The sequence below is a fragment of the Haemaphysalis longicornis genome, unplaced genomic scaffold (assembly GCF_048455015.1).
Source record: "Haemaphysalis longicornis isolate Haplotype H1 unplaced genomic scaffold, Haemaphysalis longicornis Haplotype H1 scaffold_10, whole genome shotgun sequence".
Classification (NCBI taxonomy): domain Eukaryota; kingdom Metazoa; phylum Arthropoda; class Arachnida; order Ixodida; family Ixodidae; genus Haemaphysalis; species Haemaphysalis longicornis.
In genome coordinates this window covers 125,675,415-125,683,016 of record NW_027526204.1, presented here as the reverse complement: position 1 = coordinate 125,683,016, position 7,602 = coordinate 125,675,415, and positions in this window count along the sequence as shown.

Genomic DNA, 7,602 nt, shown 5'->3' with positions numbered 1-7,602 from the left:
GTGACAAAGTATCGCCGTCAATAACTATCCCCAGGCCACACTATTTTAAGCTTTATTTACTTTTTCCAAGGGCGGGCATTTTATTGTCGGGGTAACCACAGCAATGGTTTTCCCCAAAATGCGGTAGTTGAGGCTTTCGCCTTGAGCAGCCTTCGTCGTGGTTGCAGCCCACGCGAATGCATTGCTAACGTACGGTCACCCGATGAAAGCTCTTTCATCCAACGGCCGTGAATAAAACCACGGGCACACGTCTCTTTCATTGTGCGCCCTTGGTAACAGTATCCTATCAACCGGAGAGAAACACTACAGGTGGCACGCGCAAGAAAATGACACCAGTAAGCAACCTTACACGTGAATTCAACTGTTGTGTTTTGTTTTTGGGCGACTGATGATATTTAGGTGTCACATATTCAGTTCATTCTTGCGGAAGAACACAAAATAAAACGCAAATATACACCGCAGTTTTTTGCAAACAAGATGCATTTATGAAATTTAAGAACGAGAGCCGATAGACTTTCGGGCCATTTCATTTTCGAAGGCAGCGGTAATTGGTTTCTTGCCAGCTGGAGCAAACGACTAGTCGGCTGAATAGATGCATGCATGCACTTTTCAAGAACAAGCACGAAACTAGAGATAGAGCGCACACCTCATGCTCCTGCCTTCGAACACTTGCTCGCATGAGAAAGCGGCTGCACAGCTCTGCCGGCATTCAGTGCTTGACACTGCAGTCCTTGTTGTCAGAAGGACTTTCGCCAGTAGAAAAGCGTTCGACTTTCGTGCCCGCACTTAAAAATACATAGACAATGCCGAGCGCACTTTAGCGCGTGCCATTTGGCGACAGCCCAGCGTCCCCGGCACAGGTTTGTCTTGCCAAACATACCCACTTAGAGAGATTGGCTACGATTGGCAAAAAAAAACTCAAGCATTCGCCGTAATCGTGGCAACATTTTCGCTATTGCAATCACACTGTCCACGTCATTCGCTAGTAATGGCTCCGCCCACGATAAAGGTCTGTGTGTTCGTCATTCACATGCGCTAGCAGTTAGTATAATAGTCCATCTTGTAAGTGCGCCCGTTCAGTCGCAGGAATGTGTCCCCCACGGGTCGTCCACACGGCCGACGAGGAGGCCGCTCGCGGTCTGTATGGAGAACGGAAACGAGTACAGAGAGCCGTCGTGATGGTCGTGCAGGTTGCGTACAGCTTGGCTATCATGAAGTCTTAGGCGTTAGTGTGAGCTTCCGTCATTTTTTAGGTGCGGGGTACCTTAGGATCGCACAATGTCCAATGTCCGTCCGCGTCCGTGCGCATAGCATTTAAAATCGCAAAAAATCATCCGAACACCGGCGGGATTCGAGCTTGTGTCTGGTAGACCAGAGTTAGTGTCAGTCGTCTTACCGATTGGGCTACGACCGTGAGTTAGTACGAGAGAGTCAAACGGCTTGCTCCCTCGCCTGTAACGGTGCGGAGTACCTTAGCACCTCGCAATGTCCGTCTGCATCGATCCATGCGAACACCACTATCAAGCGAAATTCGTTTTGAGCCGTGAGTTGCAGTTTCATTTAGAGAATAATCAATGTGCAACTGACGGCTCAAATCGAATGGCGGTCGGGGCGCAAACCAGATGTCACCCTGGGCGCAACTTGGATTACATTTCGAGTCCCCGTACTCCGCAACCTCGCTATCATCCACGGAGTGGAGATGCTGCGATCTTTCCCCCGAAGTTTGTAACAACGACGCCAGTGCGACGGTAGAGACGATTGCGAGTGAGATGCCGTGGAGACTGGAAAAGAGACACATCCGCCGAAATTTGGAACTTCTCACAAGGTACTTGCACTTTAGCGGGAACTTCTGCGCGCGAGAGCCTCAAAACAACAAGCAGAACCTGTTACACCTTTAGGACCCGGTTTTGCAGCACACGTAGGGAATTGACTGTGTACATCTTACCATTCTTCGGAAACTGCACAGCGATGAAGATAGTTATCTGTTTACTCTTAGAAACATTGACAACGAGCGTAATCCTTGAAGGCTCAAGTTTATGCGATGCGAAGGCACCGTAGGAGCAGGTATTTGAAAGTGGCCACGGAGTTGCTAAGGAGGGTCAGGTGCTATTTGAAGTGGGGTGAGAACTTTCCAAAACTTCTTTCCTGCGTCACGTACCATACATGTGATCTTAACCCATCACCTATGCAGTGAACAAAATGTGTTCCCATAATAATGTCCACCGCGGACTGTAAATCAGAATCCGGGGCCTGCGGATTCCAAGATGAATATTGCACGTAACTAGACAATTCCATAAAGTGAGGGTTTGTTAAATACAAGCGGCTGATATTTGTTGCTTCGTTTGCCGTATAGACTGCTCGGTTTTGAACCTCAACTAGAACCACAGATTTTGAACCTGTGCGGGCTTTTCTTTACACACTAGATTCAACAACGGGCACGGTCAATTCAGTATATCCAGTACAGTTAAACCTGGATGTAACGAACCTCTATGTTACGAGTTCCTGTATATAACGAAGTTTCTCAATTCCACATTTCCAGCCCCATTGAAACCCATGTGTTTGTGACCTTTATGTAACGAAGGCGTTGGGACGGTTTACCTTCATGTAACGAATTGGCTACGCCGATGAGCCTCCTTTTCGCACTTTTTTTACATATCGGCTAAAGAAACGCATAAGTTTTGCGAATTTCGCCCGACCCGCAAAATACCGTGCGGCGTTTCCACGCGTGAACGCGGTGTCAGTCTTTTGAGGTGCTAGGCCGGCCTGTCGGCGTGTATAGTCACGCGTCTCTACTGGTACCTGCCCGTGGTTTCGGCCGGCGAGAAAGAACTTCACCGCCGGGTACAGTCACAAATTTTGAGTGCGGAAAAGGACATGAAGTTCGCGAAAGGACACCCTCTCAGCACAAGTTTAGTTCCTGAAACTAGTTAGGACACAGAAAAGTGTCAAAAGGCCGAGGTAATACTTAGGTTACGTTTGTGAATAAGGGGGCTGGGGACCTCGCTTCTTAGAGCACTGTATGCGCCCTAAGCCCGTGCGATAGCAGCAAATGCGAATCGCGCAGTTTTTCACTGTAAAATAAATCCCTGAATGGTGAGTTCACCTTCCGTGATGCCCAGCATTTTGGTTTTGCTTCTGCTTCATTCACGCTATCCTTAACTCGAAACCCGCTTGTAACGAAAACGTGGATGTAACGAAAAATTGGCAATTTTCGTCAATGTTGTTATACCCAGGTTTAACAATATCATTCTCAGTATACTAGGGAGTGCCGCTCATTTCATACAAATACAGCAATTTTGGTGTGAGTAGCCTGGCTTTATTTTGGTTGTCGCGGATTAGTCCATACCAAAATCAACAAGGAAATTTTCGTGCCCTTGGTGATGCAGTTAAGGTAGTGCACTTAAACACTCTTAATATATTATCGATTTCATAGAAAACCGCGTTTCCACAACCCTAATTGTGTTGCGCTTTAGCTCGCTGGTTAGGTGGAGTTATGGGGAGTTTTTATGCTGTAAAACTCTTTACTTTTAGTTCCATTGAAGAATGTGTACTTGCAGTGGTCGAGTTCAAATGTTTCATCAAATGATCCACAACTCAACTTGCGCCAGCTTCCCCCAACACGGACTTTTGGTTTCATATCATGCATAAAGCCATTGATTCAGTTCTTCTTACGCGTGAGCGTTGTTAGGCTCATTGAGCATACTTTACCAACCACCCCCCCAGCCTAAAGTCAACCGTCCTAAAATTGAACAAGAATGCATAACTGGCGGGTTAAAGCGTTTATTCGTTCATCATCATCATCATCGTCACCAGCCTATCTACGCCCCTCTGCAGGGCAAAGGCCACTCCCATTATTCTCCAATTACCCCGGTCCTGTGCCAACTGTGACCAATTTATCCCCGCAAACTTCTTGATCTCATCTGCCCATCTAACTTTCTGCCGTCCCTTGCAACACTGGCCTTCTCTAGGGATCCACTCTGTTACCGTTAATGACCAGCGGTTATCTTGCCTTCGCATTACATGCCCTGCCCACGTCCATTTCCTCTTCTTAATCTCTACTAATATGTCCTTAACACGCGTTTGTTCCCTGATCCACTCCGCTCTCTTCTTGTCCCTTAATGTTACACCTATAATTTTCCGCTCCATTACCCGCTGAGCCGTTCTCAATTTAAGTTGAACCCTCTTAGTGAGCCTCCAAGTTTCCGCCCCGTAGGTGAGTACCGGTAAGATGCAGCTGTCATACACTTTCTTCTTCAGCGACAATGGTAGGGTGCTATTCATTATCTGAGAATGTATGCCGTATGCACTCCACCCCGTTCTGATCCTTCTAATTATCTCTGCCTGATGGTTGGGATCTGTGGTAACAACTTCGCCTATGTATTGGCTTACCACTTCTACTGCCTCGCCTCCTATCCCAAACTGCTGAGCTGTCCCGAGGTTATTGATCATTACTTTGTTTTTCTGCATATTAATTTTCTGGCCCACGGTTCTACTCTGTTCGTCCAGTGCAGAAAGCATGCTTTGCAATTCGTCCCTCAAGTTACTTAGCAAGGCAACGTCATCAGCAAATCTGAGGTTACTGAGGTATTCTCCATTAACCCTTACTCCCACCTGTTGCCTATCCAACGTTCTGAATACTTCTTGTAAACATGCTGTGAATAACATTGGAGATATTGTGTCTCCTTGTGTGACGCCCTTCCTTGTAGGTATTTTGATCCTCTCCTTATCGAGGATGATGGTAGTTGTGGACACATTGTAGATATTCTCTAGTATTTTTACATAATGCTCATCTACCCCCTGGTTCCGTAATGCTGAATGACTGCTGGGGTTTCGATCGAGTCAAATGCTTTTTCATAATCTATCAATGCTATATATAGGGGTTTAGTATACTCCGCGCACTTCTCTATCACCTGATTGATCGTGTGAATATGGTCCATTGTTGAATAACCTTTACGGAACCCTGCTTGTTCTTTAGGTTGACTGAAATCTAAGGTTTCAGAAATTCGGTTAGCGATTACCTTGGTAAGTACCTTGTAGACGACTGACAGTAAGCTGATCGGCCTGTAATTTTTCAAGTCCTTCATGTCACCTTTCTTATGGATTAGGATGATGTTCTCGTTCTTCCAAGATTCCGGTACACTTGCGGTCATTAAGCATTGCGTATACAGGTTGGCCAGTTTTTCAAATACAATTTCTCCGCCATCCTTCAAGAGGTCTGCTGTTATCTGATCCTCACCAGGTGCTTTGCCCCCTTTCATTTCTTTCAAAGCCTTCCTTACTTCTTCGGTCGTTACTGGTGGGATGTCTATCTCCTCTGAGCTACTTTCTTGTTCGGCATTATCCTGAATGTCCCGGCAACTAATCCCTGTAGAACTCCTCGGCCACTGTGACTATTTTATCCCTATTTGTGATGACATTGCCTTGCTTATCTTTAAGTGCATACATCTGATTTTTCCCCATGCCAAGACGCCTCTTCACTGCTTTCAGGCTACCTCCGTTCTTTAAAGCGTATTCGATCCTCTCCATATTATACTTCCGTATGTCAGCTGTCTTACGCTTATTGATTAACTTCGAAAGCTCCGCTAGTTCTATTCTGTCAGCGGGGGTGGAGATTGTCATGGTTTGCCGTTTCCTAATTAGATCTTTCGTTTCCTGTGAACGTTTACCAGTATCCTGTCTAGCCATCGTGCCCCCGACTTCTACTGCGCACTCCGTGATAATGCGTGTAAGGTTGTCGCTGGCTTCCTGTGTCGTAATCTCGGCTTCCTCGTTAAGAGCTGAAAATCGGTTCTGCAGCGCGATCCTAAATTCTTCTACTTTACGTCTTACTGTTAGCTCATTAATCGACTTCTTTCGTACTAGCTTGTTGCGATCCCTCCTCAAATCTAGCCTAATTTGAGATTTTACCATACGGTGGTCACTGCACCTTACCCTTCCAAGCACTTCCACATCCTTCACGACGCCAGGGTTATCGTATGATATGAGGTCTGTTTCATTTTTATGGTCCCCATTCGGGCTCCTCCACGCCCACTTCCGACTCTCCCGCTTACAGAAGAAGGTATTCATTATGCGTAGGTTATTCCGTTCTGCAAACTCAACTAGTGTGGAAATCTCTACAGGTGCTCCAAAAATTAAGCGGAGCACGAGGGCGGTGGTCGGAGCGGGTAAAAATAAGGTGCCTAGATGGGAGAACCGCTGTACAGGGTGGAAACACCATTTGAATAGTCCCATGCCGGCACTGTTGGGTCAAAGTTGTCAAAGCGCTCTTCTTTCCGTTTCCCAGGAGGCCCAGCGGCGCGAAACCGATAAGATGATTCAAATTTCGCCAGTAAACCACGCTGCGGCGATAATGTTAGCACGGTTTTGATACAATGAGTTGCGGCGGTGCCGGAGAGCGTATGACCCAAAATGGCGGCGCCAGCGTATACCTGTCTCCACCCTGTACGGCGGACGCGTGAATCGAGGCACCCTAGGCAAAACTGCACGCTTCTCTACGGCGTGATCTATGAATAGATGCGGCGCAGATAGCGAGAGTGCGTGGGTGCACATCTGTCTCGCCCATCTGGACATTCCGAGGCTCGCTTTATTGCCGGCTCAAGCGAAGCTGCGCCGCTGCCATCCCTGCTTGCCAGGCGCGATTCCTATGCTTTATGCACGAATCTGTATGCCCGCGTCGGAAAGAGAACTGGTTCGCCGGTGCCGTATGGATTCCGTTTTGTTTTCGCCCACTCTTAGCATTTCTTCACTCCTGTTTGTTTCTAGCATGTTACCATTGCCTCAACATTCCTGGCTTAGTATTTTGTTTATCAATTGTATAATCCTTATGAATTTATTTTTGCTCAGCGACTGCACCTATTGTTCATCTTGTTATTAATCATCAGGGGTCCCAACTGCAGTGTTCTTCACTATGGGACCCTTGCCTGTAGACTGACGTTATGTTATTTACTATGTTTGTCTAATAAAATGAAACTGAACTGAAAAAAAAACTGAACTGAAGGCCACCAGTTTGTCCATGTCTCTGCCGTGGTTCGCGATTCCCTCGGCGGCAAGTCTGATGTGCCATGAGGTTTAAACGCTCGGGAACCCTTCAGTAGCTGTGGCGATAACCATGCTTGGCTGAAGGAAAGCATAAAAAATCAATGCAACAAACAGTTCATGCGTGTATTGGCTGCATTGCTTCCATGGTTTGAATAGGCGCTCAAGAAAATTGAGGAAGCGAGCCAATCGGAGATCACCTGCTTCAAAACAAATCGTTTTTGTTACACGAACTTCAGGGAATTATGCTGAAAAATACGGGTATCCCAGCTTGAAAAGCAATTGAAGTTCCCCTGGCGAGCAAGAATGGCAGCCGCGCAGCTGCGCTTGAGTTGGCGATAAGCGGCGTCAGTATATCGAGATGGACCAGCCGGATGTGCCCACGCACTCTCACTATGGGAGGCGCATGTATTCATAGATAACTCTGGCGTGCAGTTTTGCCCGCTCCAGCCACCGCTCTCGTGCTCTGTTTAACTTTGGAGCACCTGTAAATATGTTATTACAGCCTACCTGGTATGGCCTTGTTCCGGGTACTCCGAAGGCCATGGGTTCGCGTCCCCTCTCCGG